Source organism: Medicago sativa, chromosome 1 (genome assembly GCF_051527215.1).
Source record: "Medicago sativa cultivar Bolivia chromosome 1, Bolivia_mono, whole genome shotgun sequence".
NCBI lineage: Eukaryota > Viridiplantae > Streptophyta > Magnoliopsida > Fabales > Fabaceae > Medicago > Medicago sativa.
Genome location: NC_140749.1, coordinates 22,501,300 through 22,528,617, shown reverse-complemented (window position 1 = coordinate 22,528,617; position 27,318 = coordinate 22,501,300). Strand labels below are relative to the sequence as shown.

Sequence of the window (27,318 nt, the reverse complement as noted above, 5' to 3'; positions counted from 1 at the left end):
TAAAACAAAATTAGTCGTTGAGACAAATATAGGAAAGTCATTACATGCAAATGAAAACTTTAGTAATTGTCCCACGGCTACAAGGAAATCATGAAAACAGATAGTGGCATTGAATCCATTAAGACCAATTAAAATAAAATATGCAAAAACAATATTGCCATTAAGCTGTTGAATTAATGTAATGAAATAGTCAACAATCATCTTTTATGTAATGCCAACGGTAATAAAAATATGATATGCTGAACCAATTTTGATGCATAAAAGAGTATGCCTTTAAAAACATGGCCAACTACTATTTTTAAGAAAATAATTAATTACGCAATTTACATAATTAATTATGGCTTTTCACGAAAAAATATTTTTATGTAAAATCACTTTATATGAAAAACATTGTGTGTGTGTGATATATTTTTAATGAGAGCTTTTTCTACTACTTACAAATAGTCCTAAAACAAATAAAAATAAATTCCAAGACTTGGAAGCTTGAATCTTCTTTTCCGCTTTTTGCATCTTTGTTCTTCTAGGACTTCTTTTGTCATCATCAAAACCAAAGTATTCCTGTCAAGGCATATATTCACAGAATTCAGTAAATAGAATGGTGCTAAAGAAGTGATGTCCTTGCACATAAATTACTTCTTTTATAGCAAAGCATTTGTTTACAAAGTGGAAAGAGAAAACTACAGACTACAAGTTAAAAATTGGCAGTTTATTGTCTCTGGTTCTCGAACCCTCTGGTTCTCGATCTGTTAATTAAAACTTATGCAAAAGCGAGATTAATTGACGCTTCTGTCAATGTCCTTCAGTTTATCGAGTTTCAATGCTTTGCTTCATGTTATACAGATGTGTAATCGATTTGAAACTGTTTGGGAGGTTTATGGTTGCATGATTGTGAAAAGAGTTAGGGGATTGTTGAAGAAGAATTTGACTGGTGATTTGGTTGCTTATTCGTTGATTGTTCATGTTAAAGTTAGGTTAGGGGATTTGGATTTGGATTTTGCTTTGGCGATGTATAATGAGATGGTCAGAAGAGGTTTTAGTGAGAATTCGTTTGTTTACAGCTCGTTTATACGAGCGTTTGTGAGACAGGATGGATTGAAGAGGCGGTTGGATTGATGAGGGAAATGGAAGGGAAGGGGTTAAGGGCTTATTGTGAGACTTATGAATGTGTTATCGTTGGATACGCAGATTCGGAGCGGTTGGAAGAGTGTTGGCGTGTTTTCGATGAAATGTTGAGTGCTGGGTCTGTTCCTGGTTGTTTAATGATTGGTAAGGTGGCTGAGAAGCTTTGTGAGAACAGAGAAGTGGAGAAGGTAAATGATACGTTACCTTTGTTGTTAGATAAAGAATTTTTAACTAGTAGTACTTACTTATTCACATTTGATACATGGTTATGCGAGAAAGGGCGAAGTTCAAGGAGTTCTTAAGATATATTTTGAAATAGAGTATAAGTCTATGTGTCCTGGATTGGCTGTTTATTCGTCGATGATTCAGTGTTTCTGCCGTTTTGGAAAGCTTGATTATGAAAGTGCGGTCGTACGCTCCAAATGTGGCTATACATGAGACATTGATCGCTGGTCAGTGAAGATAAGTTTGCATTTCAGAAGTTGCTTGTTTACTATTTATGTAAAATTACTGTTACAAGTTTTTAGCAAATATCGGATCCTAACCGATCAACTTACGTTTATCATCTGGCTTTGAATAGTTGGCTTTTTATGTTTCAGTTTTTCTGTTTCTACAGTTGGCTTTTTATTTATTTTTGATTGTAGATTTAACATCTTTGATTTGTTCAATTTCATGGGGTGTACTTTTTATGTGAAAAGGTTTTTATCTTGATTAGGTGTTTGTTTGTGTAACGATTGTGGCAATGTTCTTCTTTTGTTTTATCTGTTAACGTGTCATTGATTGAATTGAACCTTGTTTGTGTTGGAACAAAATGTGTTTAACAATGAACCTTAAAGAGTTTTGATGATAACAAGGTATTAAAAATTGTAAATTGGACTAGCTAATATTTGTTCAAGTGTACAGGACCATATTTAAAAAGTTACATCATTTATTGGTTCTGAATGAGCAAATAGAGAGCAAAAGGAATCAACAAAATTGAAGCTTAGACGCTCCTGAAGGCAACTCGCTCCTGAAGAGAAAAAGCGCTCCTGAAGTAAAGCCGCTCCTGAAGTTAGTAAAGTGCTCCTGAAGAATAGTGCTCCTGAAGACAAGAGGTCCAGAAGCCACATCATCAGAAGCTGCATTATCAGAAGCTGTATCATCAGAAGCTGCATAATCAGAAGCTGCCTCATCAGAAGTCATTTCACCAGAAGCTGAAGATCAACTGAATTTGAGAAATTCAAGGATTCAAGAGCTGTGTCATGGATCGAAATTCATCAAAGGACAACAAAAGATCAGTGGAATTTTGCAACGGTCATTTCAAAGGTGTTTGAAGACATGTGCTTGCAATTTTGGACGAAAGCGTTGACATTGTACTTTGTACGAACTGTACAACCACCTTCTCCACTACTCTGTTTTGTGTCCACGCTACAAGACAAGAAAACAGCTCCAGAATACGGCTTCGCCTGCATAGATGTTCCTTTGGATAAGGAATGGATTTCAAATTGGTTCTTCATAGGACAACAACCAAATCAGGCAAAAGATCATTGGTGAAAGATCAAGCTTCAACAACGACTCTTTGATGTGCTGGCAATTTCACAACGTCTCTTTCACACCTCTATATAAAGGAGTGAAGACTTAGAGATTTGGTAATGCAAGAACGCTAGACTCACAACATTTTTACAAGTGCCAAACCTCTGCTGAAATTGTTCTGCATTCACTTAGAATTTCTGAGTCTCAAAGTCATATCTTAGAAATTCTTAAGTCATTGAGTCTGTATCTGATTTGTATTGTGAGCACCTCTGATTGTATATCAAGTGTTCAACCTTAAACAATTTTCTGTGTAATTTTGTTTAGTTAAAAGTCTCTTGCAATTGTGCTTGAGCAGGGAAGTCTCTTGATTGTGTTCTTGAGCAAAGGAAGACTCTTGCAAAGTGTGCTTGAGCAAATGAAGTCTCTTGCAGGTGTGCTTGAGCAATTGTAATCAGATATTACTCTTAGTGAAATCTCCTTGGAAGTGCAAGGGGGACTGGACTACTTCCGATTTGTGGAAGGAACCAGTATAATTGCTTTGTGTCATTTTTCTTCTCTCTCTCTCTCTGTTTTATTCCGCTGCATTTAGATTCTGATTACCACTTCAGAAGCTGTCTCACTTAGCTTCTGACCAGTGTGTTCAGTTTTTAGGAGAAACGAAGAATTTTCCAAAACACAATTCAACCCCCTTCTTGTGTTTTTCTCATCTTCAATTGGTATCTAGAGCCTTGGTCTGTTGTGTAACACTTAACCATGCAACAATCAAAGATCTGAGAATAACATGTCTGGTCCTATTCCAACTCCTATTCCTAGTGGAACTAGCTATAATAATGTCTCACATGATTATAGTGATAGTAAGAAATCCAGTGTTGGAAAGATTTCAAAGTTCAACGGAGATGCTGAAGAATTTTCTTGGTGGAAAACCAACTTCTATAGTTATATCATGAGCTTAGATGAAGAACTATGGGATATTCTAGAAGATGGTGTTAGTGGCTTAGTCCTTGATGAAGAAGGAGCTGCTGTGGACAGAAAGAAACATACTCCTGAGTTGAAGAAACTCTACAAGAAGCATCACATTATCAGAGGAGCTCTTGTCACTGCCATACCCAAAGCAGAGTACATGAAGATTAGTGACAAATCCACTGCTAAAGCTATGTTTGCTTATCCCTGTTCAAACTATGAAGGCAACAAGAAGGTCAAAGAAGCTAAAGCTCTCATGCTTGTACATCAGTACGAGTTATTCAAGATGAAGGATGATGAAACTATTGAGGAGATGTACTCAAGGTTTCAAACCTTAGTCTCTGGGCTACAAATTCTAAAGAAGATCTATGTTGCTTCTGACCATGTGAGCAAGATACTCAGAAGCTTTCCTGCTAGATGGAGACCAAAGGTGACTGCCATTGAGGAAGCTAAAGATTTAAACACTTTAAGTGTTGAAGATCTTGTTAGTTCTCTCAAAGTTCATGAGTTAAGTCTTAATGAACATGAATCTACTAAGAAGAGTAAATCAATAGCTCTTCCATCCAAAGGCAAGTCATCTAGAGCTCTCAAAGTGATTGAATCTGAAGAGGAAGAACAATCTAGTTCAGATTCTGAACCAGATGCTGCTGAAATGGCCATGCTCTCAAATAGACTTCAATATCTGGCCAAGAAGAGCAGAAAGTTTCTAACCAAGAGGAGTAACTCCAGAAGCTCAAGGAAAGAAGATCAGAAGGGATGCTTCAACTGTAAGAAGCCTGGACACTTCATTGCTGAATGCTCTGATCTTCAAAGAGAAAAGTCAAAGGACAAGTCAAAGAGGTCTACATTCAAACCAAGCAAATTCAAGAAGTAGATCAAGCAGAGTTTAATGGCAACCTGGGATGATTTGGGAAGTGAATCTGGATCTGATAAAGAGGAAGCTGATGAAGATGCAAAGATAGCTGTTAGGTTGGTAGCAACAGCAACTTCAGAAGCTGGATCATATTCAGACTCAGAAGATGAAAACGAGGTATATTCCAAAATTCCCAGAAATGAACTTGTTTAGTCTCTTAAAGAACTTCTTACACATTTTGAAGTAAGAACCAATGAGTTGAAGGATTTAAAAGAAAAATATGTTGATTTAATGAAACAACAAAAATCAACTCTATTGGATTTGAAAGCTTCTGAAGAAGGACTTAGGGGCTTTGACTTCATTTGTAAAACATATGAAGACAAGCTCAGGTTCTTATGTCAGAAGCTACAAGAAAAGTGTAATGAAAAACCTTTAAGCAACCATGAAATTGCTCTTGAAGATTTTATCATATCTGGCATTGACAGAAGCAGAGTGGCTTCTATGATTTATAGCATTTACAGAAACAATGGCAAAGGGATTGGTTTCTCAGGAGGGAAACCAAATGAAATCAGTCTCAAAGCATGTTGTGAATGCATCAAGGAAGGTCTGAAAACAGTTTTTGTACCTGAAGGTGCTGAGTTGGAAACTGTTGTTCAATCAGAACCTGAAGCTTCTAGCTCTAAGGCTAAGATTACTTCAAAGCCAAAGAACTCTAAGCCAAAGGCTATGATCAAATCTGATTCCAAGACTTCAAAGATCAGGATCCTGAAAAGATCAGAACCTGTACCTCAGAGTCTGGTGAAACCAAAATTTGAGGTTCTGAAGTCTAAGTTTCAGAAGAAGACAGTTGCTGCTTCTGAAGTACCAAAACCAAAGGTGATGGTTAATCAGAAGCAATCTAACTCACATCACAACGTACAGGGAGTGAAGAGTAAAGCCTTAAGTACTAACCTTCTAGGACCCATAGGACAATGGGTACCTAAATCTGAAAATGTCAATGATGCAGGTATGACTAAGAGCAGCACCAAAGCAAAGATCATGGTACCTAGACAGCGGTTGCTCAAGACACATGACAGGAGAGAAGTCCAGCTTCCTCAGCCTAACAATGAAAGAAGGAGGAAGTGTGAAATTTGGAGGCAACCAATCTGGCAAGATCATAGGTACAGGAACTATTGGTAATTCCTCTACCTCAATTAATAATGTATGGTTGGTAGATGGTCTTGAACATAACCTTTTGAGCATTAGTCAATTTTGTGATAATGGTTATGATGTGCTTTTTGAGAAAACCAACTGTACAGTAATCAACAAGGAAGACAAATCCATTGTGTTCAATGGAAAGAGAGTTGATAATGTCTTTAAAATCAATTTTTCTGAACTGGCTGATTGTAACACCCCGTTTTCCCAACATAAAAATTTCTTAATTAAAAATCAGAGTAATTCAACTTTAAACGGAATGCTACACTTCTCAAAAATTCATAAACTGAATAAATAACAATTTATTCTTCAAAATCTTTTAACATAAGTAATTCAAAACTTCGCAGCAGAATCAGTTCATTCAACATAAAAAGTCTTTGGCACGCAGGCCTCATCAGAAAATCTCATAAGTCCTAGTTCAATATTTATTCATAAAGTTCATAAACAATACGTAAGGAATAGAAGTAAAGTCAAGTCCCATCCCGTTATGTATCAGAGCACCTAGACACACATGTGAGGAGTCCACTCACGACGCCTCTAATCTTGATTACCTGCAAGTTACCCATACGAAGAGCAACATTTCCAAGCAGAGGGGTTAGATTTCTCAAACAATAATATTAAGCATATAAATCATATAAAGTACATTCAACAACTTAAACATCTTATAATTCATTAATCATATCTAACAACTTAAACTTCCTTAACTAGTGTCATTAATCTTCTTATATTAGTCATATACTCTGTATCATATCATCATATAAATATCATCACATATATACAAATATTGGTCATAAGCATTATCATATAATCTCTTAATCATAGTATCATACATCATCTTAATCATAGACATAAACATCATCATATAACATCAAGTACTAATCATAACCATCTCATACATTATATATCAACCATAAACATAATCACAAACAATTCATAAATATAATCACAACGAATCATCATACATCATCATTAGTAAACGTATAACATCTTATCATCAATCACATATCAGCATATCATAAATCACATAGCATCTTATCATAAATCACATAGTATCTTATCATAACAACTTTATATTCAACTATCATAAACAAATCATAATCAACATCATCATCAATCATAAACAACATCATCGTCAAACATCATCATCATAATCAAACATAAACAACATCATCGGCAAACATCATCATCATAATCAAACATCATCATCAAACATCATAGACATCAACAACAATAATCATTTAGCATCTTATAATCATCACAACAGAATCCTAATCAAACTCATAATCGACTTCTTAATTATAATCCTAGACAACTTCATAACCGACTCGACTCTTGACTTGACAATGCGACTCAACTCGACTATGTGACTTCATCATAATAATGCAACTCTTAACAACTTTAAATCATCGTAAACTTCTTGATATGCAAATGCATGTGGTACCATTCAGGGCATCAAGCCCCCAACATATATGAGCGTAAATAGGCTCTTCAACAAGTGAGCATAAAGCTGCCGGGCCTCAAGCCCCCATCTTTAATGAGTATGCAATAGACTCAATCTTCCTACAACTTGACAACTTAAACAACATCATGAACATCTATGACATCCTAACATCTTGACATCTTGACAACGTAACATCTTAACAACTTGATGACTTCATAACGACTCGACGACTTAACAACTCTTATCATCTTAACGTCTTAACATCTTAACATCTTAGCATCTTGACAACATATGGATCACATAAATAATTCATGTCATATCATAATATAACAATATCAAATGATAATAAACAACATCTTAAAACATCATATTCATCAATCATAAACAACTTCATATAACATCGTATTTAACATCGACAATAATTCACTATGTATCTTTGTAAAAAAATAATAAATTATCCACAACATATTTTCATGTCAAACCAAAGCTACTGGAAAGATATCACAAATATCAACAACTTTCATGTTTACAACAAAGATCAATTCAAAACAGAAACATATGAACAAAACGCAAAAACATGAAACAGAGAATGCTGTCACCGTACAAACATCATCTTCACGTCAAACCAAAGCCACTAGAAGGCTAAAAAAATTATCTAAAACTTTCATGTTTACGCCTAAGACCAATTCTGTACCGATCAATACCAGTTTTTATTTTAAATTCGGAAAAGTTGTGCTGAAAGTCCATAAAAATTCACTGTGACCTACGTGCAGTAATTTGACCATAACTCAAGTTCTATATATCGTTTTGACATGAGACCAACGGCGTTAGAAAGCTAACATCCATACCTACAACTTTTGTGTTTATACCTAAGACCAATTCCGCACCGATCAATACCAGTTTTAATATCAAAATTCGGACAGAATGCAGATTTTCTTCAAGTTTCACCTAATCTCATGGTGCTAACCTCAAAACTACTTCCAATAATCATCCTATGGATTATCTAAGGTCTGTACACAATTTCTACATCAATTCAACAAGTTTTCATCATCTAATCATCAAATCTCTCTCAAAACCCTAATTCTCAAATTCTCACAAACTCTCCCCAACTTGTTAGATGTAATCTAATGATTTAACAACTTAATATTAATGCAAGATAGTCTCACCCTCACCTTAGATTAATTCCTGAATCAGCAGCAACGTTCTTCTTTCCTAAGGTATTCTCCTCTTCTCTTGACTTTTCTCTTCTCTTCTCTTCTTTCTTGTTCTCCTCTTTTCCAAAAAGCGGTTTAACGTAAAACTCTTTCTAACCTAAGCTTCTCTATTTATAATACTAAACGCTCTTTCTAAATCTATTTTGGCCCAACAACTTATTCTTTTCTATTCTAACCCCCTTCTTATTTCTCTTAGACCTCAAAACTACTCTATTCCTCATAATCTTATTTATTTCTAAATTAAATATATCTCTCCCCCACTTAATAATAATAATACACCAATAACAAATATATCTCTAACAAATAACAAATATATTTCTACACCAAATAACAAATATATCTATAACAAATAACAAATATATTTCTACACCAAATAAAAAATATATCTATAACAAATAACAAATATATTTCTACACCAAATAACAAATATATCTATAACAAATAACAAATATATTTCTACACCAAATAACAATTATATTATGCTAGTAAATACCAACATATAACATAACAAAATATCACATAAATCATGTAAATCATACCAATCATATAAATATATTCTAAAACTAATTAAAATAATTAAATAAAAAGGAGGGTGTTACACTGATCAGAAGGTGATTTGCCTTCTATCAGTGAATGATAAGAAATGGATGTGGCACAGAAGGTTGGGACATGCTAACTGGAGGTTAATCTCTAAGCTTAGTAAGTTACAACTTGTCAAAGGGCTACCAAACATTGACTATCATTCAGATGCACTCTGTGGTGCATGTCAGAGAGGGAAAATTGTGAAATCATCTTTTAAAACCAAAGACATTGTTTTAACCTCCAGACCCTTAGAACTACTCCATATTGATTTATTTGGACCAGTGAGTAGTGCATCCTTATATGGAAGTAAATATGGATTAGTCATTGTTGATGATTACAGCAGATGGACTTGGGTGAAATTCCTGAAAAGTAAAGATCATGCATATGATGTGTTCAGTAACTTCTGCACACGAATTCAAACTGAAAAAGAGTCAAAGATTTTGAAAATCAGAAGTGATCATGGTGGAGAATTTGAAAATGAGCCATTTGAAGCTTTTTGTGAAAAACATGGAATTATCCATGAATTCTCTTCTCCTAGAACTCCACAACAAAATGGGGTTGTAGAGAGAAAGAATAGAACTTTACAATAAATGGCCAGAAACATGATCCATGAAAACAATTTGGCAAAACATTTCTGGGCAGAAGCAGTGAATACAACATGTTATGTTCAAAATAGGATCTATATTAGACCTATTTTGGAGAAAACAGCATATGAACTCTTTAAAGGAAGGAAAGCCAATATCTCCTACTTTCATCAATTTGGATGTACATGTTACATTCTAAATAACAAGCTCTACCTAAAGAAAATTGATGCCAAGGCTCAAAGAGAAATCTTATTAGGTTACTCTGAAAGGTCAAAGGCATACAGAGTGTATAATTCATAGACACTCTGTGTTGAAGAATCTATGCACGTTAAATTTGATGACAAAGAGCTTGAAGATAAAACTTCAAAGCATGGTGAAAGTGTTGCAGAGATACAGGTTCCTGAAGCTACTCCAGAACCTGATCAGATAGCTGAATCTGAAGAAAGTCCAGAAGTTGAACCCACATCAGAAGCGCAAGATGAAGCAGCTTCTGATGAAGCACAAGATGGCTCACATCAAGCAGATCCTCCCAGAAACACTTTCAAGCACAAATCTTCACATCCTGAGGATCTAATCATTGGAGACAAAGATAGTCCAAGAAGAACAAGATCATACTTTAGACAAGAAGAATCAATGATTGGACTGATCTCAATGATTGAACCTACAACAGTTGATGAAGCACTTTCAGATGATGGATGGATCTTAGCTATGCAAGAAGAGTTGAATCAATTTCAAAGAAATGATGTGTGGGATCTGGTACCCAAACCTCAACACAAGAACATTATTGGAACAAAATGGGTATTCAGAAACAAGTTGAATGAGCAAGGAGAAGTAACTAGAAACAAAGCCAGACTTGTTGCACAAGGGTATAGTCAACAAGAAGGCATTGATTACACCGAAACATTTGCTCCAGTTGCAAGATTGGAAGCAATCAGGTTACTTCTATCCTATGCAGTTAATCATGGCATAATATTATATCAAATGGATGTCAAGAGTGCATTTCTCAATGGTGTCATAGAAGAAGAAGTGTATGTCAAGCAACCTCCTGGATTTGAGGATATTAAATATCCTGATCATGTTTTTAAACGGAAGAAATCACTATATGGCTTGAAACAAGCTCCCAGAGCTTGGTATGATAGACTAAGTAATTTCTTAATCAAAAATGATTTTAAAAGAGGACAGGTTGATAGAACACTCTTCAGAAGGACCCTTGGGAAAGATATTCTTGTTGTGCAAGTATATGTTGATGATATAATATTTGGTTCTACTAATGCATCTCTTTGCAAGGAATTTTCTAAGTTAATGCAAGATGAATTTGAAATGAGCATGATGGGAGAGCTGAAGTTCTTCCTTGGCATTCAAATTAATCAATGCAAAGATGGAGTTTATGTTCATCAATCAAAGTATACAAAGGAGCTTCTGAAGAAGTTCAAGCTTGAAGAATGTAAAGTGATGAACACTCTTAGACACCCTACGTGCACCTTAAGCAAAGAAGATGAAGGAGCTAAAGTAGATCAGAAGCTGTACAGAGGTATGATTGGTTCTTTGTTATACCTCACTGCATCTAGGCCAGATATTTTATTCAGTGTATGCTTGTGTGCAAGATTTCAATCAGATCCTAGAGAATCTCATATGACTGCTGTCAAGAGAATCTTCAGGTATTTGAAAGGAACAACTAATCTTGGACTCCTTTATAGGAAATCCTTAGATTATAAGCTAATTGGATTCTGTGATGCTGATTATGCTGGTGATAAGATTGAAAGAAAGTCAACCAGTGGCAATTGTCAATTTCTGGGTGATAATCTTATATCCTGGGCTAGCAAAAGACAAACAACAATTGCTATGTCTACAGCAGAAGCATAATACATTTCAGCTGCAAGTTGTTGTACACAACTACTTTGGATGAAACATCTGTTGGAAGACTATCGGATAATTGCTAACAGTATTCCCATTTATTGTGATAATACTGCTGCTATTTGTTTGTCTAAAAATCCAATTTTGCATTCAAGAGCTAAGCACATTGAAATCAAACACCATTTTATCAGAGACTATGTTCAAAAAGGAATTTTAGATATACAATTCATTGATACTGAAAATCAATGGGCTGATATATTTACTAAGCCTTTAACTGTTGAAAGGTTTGATTTTATAAAGAAAAATTTGAACATGCACTTTGTGTCTGATTAAATGTTTGCTTGCTCCTGAATAGGATTTTAGGTTCTGAAGTTAGTTCAGAAGCAGTAGTCCATCATAAGCTCTTTATTGAGGTTCTGAGGAAAACTCGCTTCTGATGATAACGTCAACATCTGAAGTCAAGAAGCTAGATTTTATGCTTCTGAATAGTAGAGTTAGTGGAAACGTTGGGAGTTACTTTTATGGTAACTTCTGGCCAACTAGCTTGGTAGTTACTCTTAAAGTTTCTGACGTGGCTTATATGTATTGGTGTATAACTAAAAAGGGCAATGATGATTTAATAGCTTTGAAAAGTACTTTCACGCGCCCCCAATTTGTCATTAATGTTATGTTTGTTTGTCTCTTTTGAATTGCAATCGTGTTTACTCTTAACACTTTGTCAATTCACACACTACTCACTCACAACAAACACATTTGCTTTCAAACCTGTTCTTGCGAAGTAAGCGCATTCTCTCAACCGTAGAACCCTAAAATCATCATCTTCTTCAAATCTTCTTCAATCGTCAAATGGCATCATCAAGCTCAAAAGTTTCAGAATCTACTTCAAACATGCAAGGCACATCAGAATCTAGGTCAGTTTACAAAGAAAAGACTATGTCTATTCCAATCAACTCTCTGATTGTCCAAATAGAATCACCAGTGGACTTTGCTTCACTTAAGAAGTACGATGTGGACATGAAAGGTTTGGTAGATACTCAGAAGCTATCTGAGTACTTCAAGATGCTGAATGGGCCAACTTATGTGAACTTGGTCAAGGACTTCTGGTTAAGGGCTGAGGTCTTCAATGGAAAGCCTGCGAAGGTTGTAGGAAAACAAGCTGGGTCGAAGAAAGGAAAGATAACGGTGGAAATGAATCCCACCTCCTTCAGTAGCTTAGAAATAAGGTCTGAAGTGATGGGCATTCCTATAACCATCACTGAGGATGTTATAGCTAAAGCATGTAGAGTGGATGCAGAAGGAAGATTCCAAGAAATAGTAAAGAAGGAAGATGTCATGCTGAAGAGCTACTACAACTTGCTTCTGGGTGGAGACTCAGAGGGCAAGCCTTCAGAAATGGAAATTCATCACAGGATGTTGGTGAAATTTTGCACTGATTGCTTCTTTCAAAGAGCAGGAGGGTCTGATCAACCCAACAACCAACAGAAGCTAGCAGTCTATTTCATGGCTATGTTTGAAAAGATAAATTTCCAAAGATATGTCATGGATTATCTCTGTTGGGCTATTAATGAAGGCACTTTCAAAGGAAGGAAACAAATGCCCTATGGAAGATTGTGAAGGTGAGAAAAACACAAGAAGGGGGGTTGAATTGTGTTTTGAAAAATTCTTCGTTTCTCCTAAAAACTGAACACACTGATCAGAAGCTAAGTGAGACAGCTTCTGAAGTGATGATCAGAATCTGAATGCAGCGGAATAAAAACAGAGAGAGAGAAGAAGAACGACACAAAGCAATTATACTGGTTCCTTCCACAATCCGGAAGTAGTCCAGTCCCCCTTGCACTTCCAAGGAGATTTCACTAAGAGTAATATCTGATTACAATTGCTCAAGCACACAAGCAAGAGACTTCCTTTGCTCAAGCACACAAGCTAGAGACTTCCTTTTCTCAAGAACACAATCAAGAGACTTCCTTTGCTCAAGAACACAATCAAGAGACTTCCTGCTCTAGCACAACTGCAAGAGACTTCCTAACTAAACAAAATTACACAGAAAATTGTTTAAGGTTGAACACTTGATATACAATCAGAGGTGCTCACAATATGAATCAGATACAGACTCAATGGACTTAAGAATTTCTAAGATATGACTTTTAGACACAGAAATTCTAAGTGAATGCAGAACAATTTCAGCAGAGGTTTGGCACTTATAAAGATGTTGTGAGCCTTTCGTTCAGCGTTCTTGCATTACCAAAACTCTAAGTCTTCACTCCTTTATATAGAGGTGTGAAAGAGACGTTGTGAAATTGCCAGCACACCAAAGAGTCGTTGTTGAAGCTTGATCTTTCACCAATGATATTTTACCTGATTTGGTTGTTGTCCTATGAAGAACAAATTTGAAATCCATTCCTTATCCAAAGGAACATCTTTGCAGGAGAAGCCGTATTCTGAAGCTGTTTTCTTGTCTTGTAGCGTAGACACAAAACAGAGTAGTGGAGAAGGTGGTTGTACAGTTCGTACAATAGTACAATGTCAACGCTTTCGTCCAAATTGCAAGCACATGCCCTAAAACACCTTTGAAATGACCGTTGCAATGTTCCACTAATTTTCTGCTGTGTTTTTGAATCCAATAGACAGCTTTTGCAATGTAGATTCTTCAATCTTGAATCTTCTGCAAATCCAGTTGATCTTCAGCTTCTGGTGAAATGACTTCTGATGAGGCAGCTTCTGATGATGCAGCTTCTGATGAAGTAGCTTCTGCAGCTTCTGATGGTGCAGCTTCTGATGATGCAGCTTCTGATAATGTGGCTTCTGGACCTCTTGTCTTCAGGAGCACTATTTCTTCAGGAGCGCGTTCACTATCTTCAGGAGCAGCTTGACTTCAGGAGCGCTTTCCACTTTCAGGAGCGTATTGCCTTCAGAATCGTCTAAGCTTCATTTTCATTTGCTCTTTATTTGCTCATTCAGAACCAATTAATGATGTAACTTTTTAACTATGGTCATGTACACTTGAACAAATATTAGCTAGTCCAATTTACAATTTTTAATACCTTGTTATCATCAGAACTCTTTGAGGTTCATTGTTAAACACATTTTGTTCCAACAGATTGTTGTCTGAGATCTTTCATCAGGGAAGAGTGCTGGAATTTCTGAAGAAAACAAGGGATGCTTCTGATGAATGTTTCAAGGCCTCTACTGCTGAGAAAACTATCAGTAGCAAGACCTTGCATTCTATGCATGTTTCAAGAAAGCCCCTGAAGATGAAAAGTGGTTGGAGATGACCACAGAAGAAACTGAGATTATCAGGGACTTTCCTTCCATCTTTGAGGAAAGTAATCCTAAAATCTTAGCTAAATCAGTAGCTGAGTATGTCTTGGAGGAAGATGCAAGCTCTCAGGAGGAAGCTGCTCCTGTTAAAGGAAAGAAAGTCAAGGGTGCTACTGCATCAGGAACTGCTACTGATAAGGGCAAGCAACAGAAGGTTGCTAAGAGAAAGAGAGGGAAAGCTGAAACTGTTTACCATAAAAAAAGGTGGATGAAGCTCTGGATGAGCTAGAGAAAGAAGAAGCTGAACCCAAGCTGAAGAAGAAAAAGGCACCTTTACAAATGGAATCTTCTATGGTTAAAATGACTCCTGCCAAGGCCAAAACGGCTAAGGAATATGCTGCTGATAAGATAGCAGATAGAAAGGAGAAGAAGATTGTTGCTGCCTCTATTCCTACAAAGAAGAGGAATAGAGAAGAAACTAATGTCAAGGAAGTGGCTGATAAAGCTTCGAAGAAAGTTGGAACTTCACAAGCTGTTCAAAAAGCACCAGATGCTACCACTTCAGTAGCTGGAACTACAGTCAAGGTATGTCAGATTCCAGTCACCTCTACCCCCCATCTCACCCTCTTCACCACCAGCACCTGAGCAAGAAGAAAACACTTCTGTATTAGAAAATCTTGCTCTCCACTACTCAGGTGAGTTACCCAAAGATGTTGAATCTACCTCAGAGAAAGCCTCTGAAACAACTCCAGAAGCAGCTGCTTCTGAAAAAGTTGTTTCAGAAAGCCCCCATCAACAAACACCTGAACCACACAAACCCACATCACCCCCATAACAACAATCACCAGTAGATGACATTGACCCCCAACTCAACATTCAAACACCAACTTCACCACAACAACCACCAACCAAAACTGAAACTGACTCCCAACTAAACCAACAACCAGAGCAAACTTTACCCAAACCTACTCCAATGGATATTGACAATCCTCAAGTCAATCTCCAAGCCTCAACCTCAACCTCACACATTCCTCCTGACCAACCATCATACTCAACTCCATCTGAACAAATCACCATTCCAGAATCCAATCCTGTTCAAGACATTTCCCTTAGTGACTCTAACCAACCCTCAGACCTAGAAACCCTTGAACAACCACCCCTGGACATCCTGGAATCTGATTATATTGTTGTAGAGCTACTCAAGATTCTCTCCGAAATGCATGATCTGGTGGATCAAAGAAGGACAATTGATCTAACCAATGCATATGAGGAAGAATGGGCATCAGTTCAGAAAAGAGCTACTACATTGATAGAGGCTGTAAAGAACAAGTGCATCAGAATCAAGGGAGCTACTGTCAGAAGATTGCTAGAAAATCTGAAGCAAAGCCTTAGAGCTAGAGGTCCCAGACTGCTTCTGGCAAATAAACCATTCTTCTCAGAAGCTGACTACTTGACAAGAGAGGCAAGGATGTTCAAGCTGCTCAGGCAAAGGATGGCACAACAACAGCAGGAAGCTAAAGCAAGGGAACTAGAACTTCTTCAGAGGCAACAAGCTCTTGAAAAACTGGTGAAGAAGCAAGCAGAAGAATTAGCGAAGATGAAGAAACAACAACAAACCAACCCTTAGTTGCACACCCTAGTGTTTATTTTTTGGTTTTGTTTAGTTACTTTAGTTCTTGCTTCTGAACATCTCTTGTTTTATCTTTTTACTGCTTCTGAATGCTTAGTTGGTTCTGATTCATGAATGCCTGGATATTTTTTTTTGTTCATATACATATTCATTGCTTTGATTTACTTAGTTATTTATGCTCTTATTATATTTTTGATGAGATTATAGGTTCTTATTTTAGTATACTCTCTTCTTGTTTGAGTTTTTCTCAAATCTTTTTGTCTTTTTGTTTATTTGCTTTTTGCTAATGACAAAAGGGGGAATATATGTGATAGTATTTAAAGGCTCTGAGCCCCATTAATGATATTTGAAAATTTTGAAAAACTTCTATCATTTTGTTTTACCTAAAGAGGGGTGTATCAAAAAGGGGGAGTATCAAATTTCAAATAAAAATTAATTTAACCACTCTTCTCATCTATAATTCATTTAAAGCTCTATTGTTATTATTGCGCGCTAAATGAATTTAATTAACTTGGATAGAACTTAAGGGGAGCTTACAAACCTCACCTTAAAGACTATCAGACTCAGGGGGAGTTTGAGCTTACAAACCTCAGATTCTGGGCTTACAAACCTCAGAACCCCAAAGTCAACTTGTTAATTAGATTAACAACAATTGATCAATTTTAAATACTATTGTTTGTCATCATCAAAAAGGGGGAGATTGTTGGAACAAAATGTGTTTAACAATGAACCTTAAAGAGTTTTGATGATAACAAGGTATTAAAAATTGTAAATTGGACTAGCTAATATTTGTTCAAGTGTACAGTGTAACGCCCCATTTTTATTCTATTATTTTTAGTAGATGTGTGGATATTTTTATATGACTTTATTTGTTATATATATGATTTTATGTGAAATATATGACTTTTGGGTGTGATATGTTTTATTTAATTAGGGAAATAGAAATAATATAGAAAATTATTATTTTGGTAAATGGGAATTAAGTAGTAATTATGTGAAATTAGTGGGATAAGTGAGAAAAGGAGAGGTTATAGTTTGTGAGGAAAAGAAGAATAGGCAGACAAAAAACATTTTTCACGTACAAACAAGAAAAACTGGTTTTGGAGAGAAGGAAGAGAAAGCTAGGAGAAGAGCTAGGAGGAGAGGATCCAACCAATTTTTGCTGTAGAATTTGCTGAGATAAGGTAAGGGTGGGATTCCTTTCACTAATAATATGTATAATTCTGATTTTTGATGATTGTGGTGTTTTGGTATTAGGGTTAGAAAGTTTTAGGTTAAATTGCTTTAATATGATGAATTGTGTTGTTGATGCATGTTTCTATGTTATTTGATTGCTATATTGCCTAATTGAACCTGAAAACTTCTGTTGAAACATATTTTGGGTAATCAAGGATTGAAAATTGGGATTTTCGATTGAAACGTCGGTGTCCGAATGTTCTACAGACAAGTGATTATGGGAGGTTGGGAAATCGATTTTTTTGAGTGATGGAAAATTGAATGTTTCTGTATTTTATGATAGAGGGAAATGTCAGGAGCGTATAGGCGAAAACGGCACTGAAATCCGCTTAACGGTTTGAATTTTATGCGCGAAATGGTGAAAACGGAAAAAAACGAAGAAAAAGCTGTGCTGTCAATCGAGCACGGCCGTGCCGTGCATGGCACGGGCCGTGCCAACGTTCTATTTTCTTCGTGCTGACAGAATTTCGGTTTCTGCATTTTTTGTGCTTTTTCACCCATTTCTGTTTCGAATTGGCTTTTGACGTAAACATGAAAGTTGTAGATAATTAAGTTAGCTTTATAATGGCCTTGGTTTGGAGTGGAAAAGATTTGTAGATTTTGAGTCATGATAAAAATAGTTCAGGTGGGTCTTCAAAAAATTTTAAGAAAACTTGGCATAACTAATCTCTAGTTAGTCCAAAAACTTACGGTTGGTTTCCCAACTTCAAACTTAAGTGTTAGGGATTTAGTTGAGTTGTTTTATGGATATTTGGCTTATGTTCTATTGATCAAAACCTAATTGCTTTTGAAGGAGGTTTTGAACTTTGAGACGAATGTAATTGATTTTATATATATATATATATATATATATATATATATATATATGCTATGTTGTTGATTTCCGTTGTTGACGTTGTATCATCTAATGTCAAAGTTGGGGAGTGTGTCATAACTGTTGTAGACACATATGTTGTTGTTGTAGTCGTTGTTGGAGTTGTATGTTGATATACACAAGTCGAGTCCATATGCATACTCATTAAAGTTGGGGGCTTTAGGCCCGGCTGCCTTTGTGCTTAAACTACGTTGGGGGCTTTATGCCCGGCAGCTTTATGCTCACATGTTGAAGAGCCTAATTATGCTCATTTACGTTGTTGAATGGTACCACATGCATTTGCATATCAAGAAGTTTCATGATGGTTTAAGTTGTTAAGTTGTTAAGAGTTGCATTGTCGCATTGTCGAATTGTCGGTGTCGTTGTTGATAACGAAGTCGTTGTTGTTGCTGTTCCTTGTTGCTGAATTTTTATTGTAACAGCCCGGTGGGCCCCTCGTAAGGCAAGGCACTGCACCCCCCGCACTGCACTGTTACTCACAAGCTTAATCACTATCCCCATATCAAGAAGTTTCATGATGGTTTAAGTTGTTAAGTTGTTAAGAGTTGCATTGTCGCATTGTCGAATTGTCGGTGTCGTTGTTGATAACGAAGTCGTTGTTGCTGCTGTTTGTTATACCCTAATTTTGGACCTAAAAATACTAGTAAGATATTCCTTTCTTGCATCTCAAGCCATTTGATATGTCTCTGATCAATTGCATTTTTCTCTGCATTTTACTTCAAAATTGTTTGCAAAATTCACATGCAAGGGTATTTTAGTCATTTCCTATGTCAAATGTCTCTCAGCCTTTCAAAATTTTGTTTGAGTCCTTTTAAATAGTTTGAATAAGTCTTCATTTCAATTCTGTGTTAAAGTCCATTTTAAAATTGCATTGGAAGTCATTTTGAGTCAGTTTTGCCCCTGGGGGTATTTTAGTCTTTTCAAGTGTCAAGACTCTGTTCAAATCTTAAAAATTGTCTCTGAGTCTTTTATTTTTCTTGTATGAATTCTTGCTTTAATTCCCTGTTAAAAATCCATTTTTAAAATTGCATTTGAGTCGTTTCGAGTCATTTTAGTCCCTAGGGGCATTTTGGTCATTTCACATAATATTTCTGGTTCGTTTTAATCTGCTTTGTTGTTTTTAATCGTCTCGCTTTACGTTAATTTTCAATTTACTTTTTCAATTCAATTTTAGTTTAATTTTCATTTTAGTCCTCGCACTGTTGTTATTTACATTTTAATCCCTTTTAAGTTTGTTAAAGTCCAAGTGCCATGTGTCCAAATGCTATTGGTCCTTAAGAGTTTGTTACAAGTCCAAGTCCATGTGGCATTTCCTCATTGGTCCAAGCATCCCTTTCATCACCTATATAAGTCAAAGTCTTGGTCAATTTTTCACATTCAATCATTCACACAAAAATCACAAAAAAAATCCATTTTCTTTCCCTCTTTTCTTTTCTCACGTGCCTATTTCTTGAACCACCACATTCCTCCTCTAACAACCTCCCACCACCACTCAACCACCTCTAACTAATTCTAACCACCACTTCCACCACCCTAACAACCTTCTCTCTCCACCACAACAACCTTCAACCATCATCATCTTCCTCCATAACCACCCAAATTCATCACCGTTTTTCATCTCCACCACAACAAACCACATCAATTCACCCTCAACTACTCATAACCAAATCACCACCGAATTCAACAACATTTTCGTAATCCGCAACTCAAGAACGTGAGTCTCAGCCATGGAAGAAGCAGCAGTCCGATCGGATTCATAACCGAATCGAAGCAACGGTAACGGAAGCGAGGAAAAAGGTTCATCAACAACAACAACAGCAGAACGAAAATCGCCAGTGCCTGCAACGATAACTGCAATCGGATTGGTCCTACCTTGAACTGAACACGACGGTACAGGTTTGGCTGAAGCAAAAGTCGAACCCAGCATCACAATCCACTCAGATCAGCGTGCGAGAACAAGAAGAAGGGAACAGAACCAGATCGGTATCAAACAGAGGTAGTGTCTTCTCCCTTCTCAATCTTTTCAGTTTCGCATTTGTGCCATGTTTGTTTTGGAAATTTTGTTTACGCAAAGCTGTTCGAAATTCATAGATTTAGAGTGCGTCCCCGAATTATGTTTGAATTTGTTTACGGTTTTGGAATGAGGAGGAAGAGAGGATCAATTTGATATAATAGTATCTTGAATCGGAGTTTTGTTCATGGTTTTCCGATGATGGTGCCGGAGCTCCTTGTCGGAATTCTGTCCTCTTCACCGGAATATCAATGAAGAAGATGAAGATTGGTTTTAGAGAGAGAGGGAACCGTAAATGGTGTAGAGAGAGATAGAGGTTCTTTGGTTGTGTTTATGTCACGTGAAATATAAGCTGTGCCTTTTATCTTGACCCGCCCCATCCATGATCCATACCCATAATCTTGACCCAGTTTTTTCATCTTGAAGTGGGCTTGGGCCCTGGTGTTGTTGTTGATTTCGTTTATGCATGTTCTTGCTGTTCGTATACTGCAGATTGATTCTTGCACCCCCTTACTGTGTTAATTTCTCATGATAATAACTCCAAATAATTTTCCATGTGTTCTTTAATTTTTTTCCTCTACATTTTTGTGGTTTCTTGCATGTCAAAAGACTACGAAGAATATGTGAAAAATATTTGTTTGTTGATTAATTCATTTCTTTCCAATCCTTGATAAAACCTCATTGAAAACTTGTAAAAAACTTTGTGATTTCTCGTACATTTGTTTTGAATAATCGAGACCTGTTTCTTGTGACCTTTTGCATGTTGAAAACTGATGGGAAAATACATGCGGGATTGTGTGGGATTTGTGTTGTTCTTGTCATATTTTGTAAAGCTTTTTTGTACATTTTAGTTCCAAAATCTTGGCCCATGATGATTGGTGTTTGAAGAGTAACTTTGAGGCATTGTTTGTTGTTTAGTTTGGAATATTTAGGTGCTGTTTGTGATGTGTGATGATTGGTTTCTTATATGGCAAGTTACTTGAATTTTAGCGTGTGGATTGGTGCAAAAATAGGCCTAATTTCATATCATGATTTCTTGGCCTATAATTTTCTTGTAATTCTCATATTAGGGCTGACCCCAAAACTCTTTAAAAATGTTATAGTGTGAGGGTTATAAGTCTTTTGTTTGCTTGGGATTTTGGTATTTTGTTAGGTATATTTTGCCCTATTTCCTTGCCATTTTATCATGTTACCATGCTTTATTTCCTTGTCAATTTTTCCTACCATAATATGCCTATTATCACTAACTCTTTTGTTCATCATTTCATAAGCATTCCCATCTCATCTCATATTCACCTTTATCTTCTTGCAATTTAATTTGTACCAAGGCTTAGAATGTAATACTTAGGAGCTTTTGTAATATTTTACTTTGATGCAATTTTAATTTCTTGGCAAAGAGGCCATAGAATGTATCTAGGGTGTGATGTAATATGGACAATGGACTCTAATGATGTACACCGACACAAGCACCGACACATGCACACACATCACTATATAGTTAGAATATGCATGTTTAGATGTATGTTTAGGATTGTATGTTTAGATGTATGTTTAGGCTTTAGACTTAGAAAAAACCAATTTTCCAAAAAATATGAACAAACTTCACTCAAATCTTTTTCACAATAAACTTTGGGGTCAAAACCCCATTGATTTTCCTTTTCATTTTCTTAATCAAATCTCAATAAATTTTAATCACACTTTGACTTGTTTTTGCAAATAACTAATCAAACCCCACTCTTTTCTAAATCTCATGCCCTTGAGGCCTCTTTCTATTCTTCAAAATCCATTTTCAAACTTAAAATCAACCAACAAAAACAAAAACATTTTTGAGAGAGAACTACGGTGGATTTGATCCCTTAAACGGGTACGTAGGCAAGGAACAAAATTCCTTCAATTCAACTAAAATAAAAATCCAAAAACATTCCTCGCCCTCCAATTCTTCATTTAGTAACTTTTAGGTGTAAATAACATTTTCAAATAGCATTTAAAAATAAAGCGCGCGCGTAGAAATTAAAGACGGTTCCTATAGGATACTATAGTCGTTATGGGTGCCTAACACCTTCCCGTAGCGAAAGCAACTCCCGGACCTCGATTCTCAAGGGTTTTGCTTACTTTTTCCCTTCCCAAGAAAAAATAAGATATCACCGGTTTAAAAGGTTCAAACTTAATCAATGTTTGACACCCGAAAACCAAGATAAAACACTGTTCCTTGTTGCTGAATTTTTATTGTAACAGCCCGGTGGGCCCCTTGCAAGGCAAGGCACTGCACCCCCCGCACTGCACTGTTACTCACAAGCTTAATCACTATCCCCCTGATAGTGCTCCTGAAGACAAGAGGTCCAGAAGCCACATCATCAGAAGCTGCGTTATCAGAAGCTGTATCATCAGAAGCTGCATCATCAGAAGCTGCGTTATCAGAAGCTGCCTCATCAGAAGTCATTTCACCAGAAGCTGAAGATCAACTGAATTTGAGAAATTCAAGGATTCAAGAGTTGTGTCATGGATCAGAATTCATCAAAGGACAACAAAAGATCAGTGGAATTTTGCAACGGTCATTTCAAAGGTGTTTGAAGACATGTGCTTGCAATTTTGGACGAAAGCGTTGACATTGTACTTTGTACGAACTGTACAACCACCTTCTCCACTACTCTGTTTTGTGTCCACGCTACAAGACAAGAAAACAGCTCCAGAATACGGTTTTGCCTGCATAGATGTTCCTTTGGATAAGGAATGGATTTCAAATTGGTTCTTCATAGGACAACAACCAAATCAGGCAAAAGATCAAAGTCATATCTTAGAAATTCTTAAGTCATTGAGTCTGTATCTGATTTGTATTGTGAGCACCTCTGATTGTATATCAAGTGTTCAACCTTAAACAATTTTCTGTGTAATTTTGTTTAGTTAAAAGTCTCTTGCAATTGTGTTTGAGCAGGGAAGTCTCTTGATTGTGTTCTTGAGCAAAGGAAGACTCTTGCAAAGTGTGCTTGAGCAAAGGAAGTCTCTTGCAGGTGTGCTTGAGCAATTGTAATCAGATATTACTCTTAGTGAAATCTCCTTGGAAGTGCAAGGGGGACTGGACTACTTCTGGTTTGTGGAAGGAACCAGTATAATTGCTTTGTGTCGTTCTTCTTCTCTCTCTCTGTTTTATTCCGCTGCATTTAGATTCTGATTACCACTTCAGAAGCTGTCTCACTTAGCTTCTGACCATGGTGTTCAGTTTTTAGGAGAAACGAAGAATTTTCCAAAACACAATTCAACCCCCCTTCTTGTGTTTTTCTCACCTTCAGTTTGCATTCTTACGATCAATATGCATCTATTTTAGATTATTATTTTAATTCACTTGATGCAAATTAGTGAAATTATTTGTTAATGAGTTTTGTTTTTCACAGGTGCTCTGTAAAAACGAAGTGTTGTATACATCAGAGACAATATATGTTTGAAACTTTGGCTTGCAATGTGGACTGAGCTGATATTTATGCGCATGTCATGTACATGCTTGTCAACATTTTCTGTACTATTTTACTCGTTTGAATTTATTTTGGATTACTGTATCATAGATTATAGAGAAATTGTTAACGTTTGTCTTCACACAGATCTGTAGATATATTGAGTTTGCAATAGCCAACTGACTTCAAGCAGCTCCAAGACTGTCATATCAGTGGAAGCAATAATGCTTAAGGTAAGAATTTTTGACAATCAAAGTTCAGTTATCGTTTTCGGTGGAATTCATTGTCTCGATTTAGCATTTGAAGTGAATTGCTATGGTATGTTTGGCTGTGGTTAGCTCAAATAGATATGTAAACTAGTTAAGAGCATCAAATTTTAGTGCCAAAAATATGAAACAATAGAATGGTGATTCATTAGGCCTTTAATCAATAACAGAGAGCGTCCATACTAATGAGAGCCAAGGGAAAGACAAAAACATGGTAAGTTGACTGATTGAGGTATTTGATGATTATTATTCCTCTGTGAGCCTTCTTTCTTAATCAACAAAATATGTTATTTGAAAAAATGCCTTGACCAAGATAAAGTCAGTTAGCCTTATGCTTCATTATCCTACTAAAGAATTTACTTCTGAAGCTTAAGGAGCCAACAAGTTTTTCTTTTTCCTTGTTCTATTACGGCTTCTTAAAGAAATTACATGAATCACTAGGTCATCGGTTGCGGATAAAACCCTCAAAATCCTCTTCGAAATCATCGCTATGCCCATGCGTGCCTTAAAAATTGTTCTCTCCGATCAGCGTATGAATGCAAATTTGCCAAAAGATTGAACAGGTGCTCTGTTACATTCGTCTCCGGTTTTTCAAGTTTGATTTTAATGAGTTTGGTTACTCCACCCACTTTCACAATCCTCGTTCGGTTGCTACCCAACGGGCACGTCTCTATAAGCACATGTAAGTTGTAACGCTGATTTATTAGCTTGTTTGGTGAATGATCCTCTCTTTCTAAGTACTCTCACCATTGTTACAAAGAATTCAATATGTAAATTTCCTAAAAGGTCTGAATCAACAACATCAATTGTCAACTTTAATAATGGCATAAGTCCATGCTTTGATTAGCCTTTGAAGTGTGTGATTTGGAGTCAAATACTCTGAACTTCTTGGTAGTGATTGTTTTGTTACCAGACACAAACAAATTTTGGCTTTCATTAACCACTTTCCAATTCTTTATCTGTCGTATGTTATGCCAGTCACTGTTGTCACAAGTTAAAAAGAGCTCATTCTGGATTTTCTGAATCCATGCATTCGGGACATCAGTGGTTGTTCATCAAAATTAGATGGCTCATAAAAATGCAGATTTAATTATTTTATAGTTCAACTGAGCTTGAATCTGGACCGTTTCATTCTTGATTGAATGACAATGAACATCTAAATGCAAAGCATCCTGATGACAGGGATCCAAACCCGTTTGATTGTGAAAAACTATTCAAATTATTTTCTTTTGAATTTAGGCGTTTCAATTTGTTTAAATAACATCCATTTATATAAATATTGTGCATGATCAATGAAGCACGGACATCCTTCGGATTTGATGTGTCCCAGTGTCGAACACGCGTCGGTGTCCGACACGACATTGACACAAAACTAGACGTGCCTCGCACAAAAGTAGACATTGCTTGACGTGCCTCGCACACAGGCCATACACATTGTGCACTAGGGTGTGTGCCTCGCGCAGAAGGCAGAAACAAACCCATGCACCTCACCCTTGAGGAAGACGCCAACCAAAAAAACAGCTTTACCGAAATCGTCTCTTTTGTAAATTATGAGATTTTAATTCATACTCAACAGTAATGATAAAATTAATTTCATATTTTAAAATTGTCTTTCCGTTCATTTAATTTTCTACGAGAGAATTAGTTAAAAAAAGTAATTGAGTTAAATGAAGATTGTTTTGCAATTGACATCAATAAATACAATGAAAATTAGTTAGATTTACTTATCTTTTCAATCATCAAGCACAAGTGAATTTTTTGCTTATTTTTGAAACCTAGTTTTAATATCATTGTGTGTTGTTTATTTTTTCAGGTATGATGTAAACAATGCAATTATAAACCCTAATAACAATGACCATTTTCATGAAGGACCTGCTTATCTATATATATCTATATTTGGAGAAAAATCAATAGCTAAATCAAATTTTGGTACTTTGAGGATTATGATTGATGTTCTTTCAGGATTATGATTGATGTTCTTTGTAAAGAAGGGTTATAACCCTTCTTTACAAAGGAATGTTGCTGCTTTGGATCAGATTGTTGGAAAGTGAAATTCACATTCGCCTTCGGTTATTGTTAATTTGAGTTTGATTTTGAGAATGTCGGAAAAGATGGGAGAAGAAGGGAAGTTATTTAAGTTAGTTACATTGTTGAAGAGATTGTTGCAGAAGAATTTGATTGGTGATTCGGTTGCTTATTCATTGATTGTTCATGTTGAAGTTAGGTTAGGGGATTTGGATTTTTCTTTGGCGATGTATAATGAGATGGTGAAAAGAGTTTTTAGTGAGAATTCATTTGTTTACAGCTCGTTTATACGAGCGTTTTGTGAGACGGGACGGATTGAAGAGGCGGTTGGATTGATGAGGGAAATGGAAGGGAAGAGGTTAAGGGCTTATATTGTGAGACTTATGAATGTGTTATCGTTGGATACGCGGATTCGGGTAGGTTGGAAGAGTGTTGGAGTGTTTTCGAAAAAATGCTGAGTGCTGGGTCTGTTCTTGGTTGTTTGTTGTTTGGTAAGGTGACTGAGAAGCTCTGTGAGAATGGAGAAGTGGAGAAGGTAAATGATATGTTGCCCTGTGTTGTTAGATAAAGGATTTTTAACGAGTAATTCTTACTTATTCACATTTGATACATGGTTAATTATGCGAGAAAGGACGAAGTTCAAGGAGTTCTTAAGATATATTATGAAATACAGTATTAGTCTATGTGTCCTGGATTGGCTGTTTATTCGTCGATGATTCAGTGTTTCTGCCGTTTTGGAAAGGTTGAAGATGCGGAGAAGTATTTAAGGATTATGAAAGTTCGGTCGTAGACTCCAAATGTGGCTATATATGAGACATTGATTGCTGGTCACATGCAGGAGAGAAATGACGATAGGACTCTTCAGCTTCGCAATGAATTGGGCTCATTGGAGTTGCAACATAGCTAGTGTTCTCAAAAGAGGTAGGGTGAAGATAGTTTGCATTTCAGAAGTTGCTTGTTTATTATTTTTGTAAAATTACTGTTACAAGTTTTTAGCAAATATTGGATCCTAATCCATCAACTTACGTTTATCGTCTGGCTTTGAATAGTGGAGGTATGTTTCAGTTTTTTTGTTTCAACAGTTGGCTTTTTATTTTTTATTGTAGATGCAAATTAGTGAAATTATTTGTTAATGAGTTTTGTTTTTCGCAGGTTCTCTGAAAAAACGAAGTGTTATATGCATCAGCGACAATATATGTTTGAAACTTGGCTTACAATGTGGATTGAGCTGATATTTATACACATGTCGTGTAGGT

General features: G+C 36.2%; 1 pseudogene; it reads left to right on the top strand.

The window, feature by feature from the left end:
• Positions 1 to 604: 604 nt before the first annotated feature.
• LOC146953653 (uncharacterized) lies at positions 605 to 26,969 on the top strand (annotated as a pseudogene).
• The last annotated feature ends 349 nt before the right edge of the window (positions 26,970 to 27,318 follow it).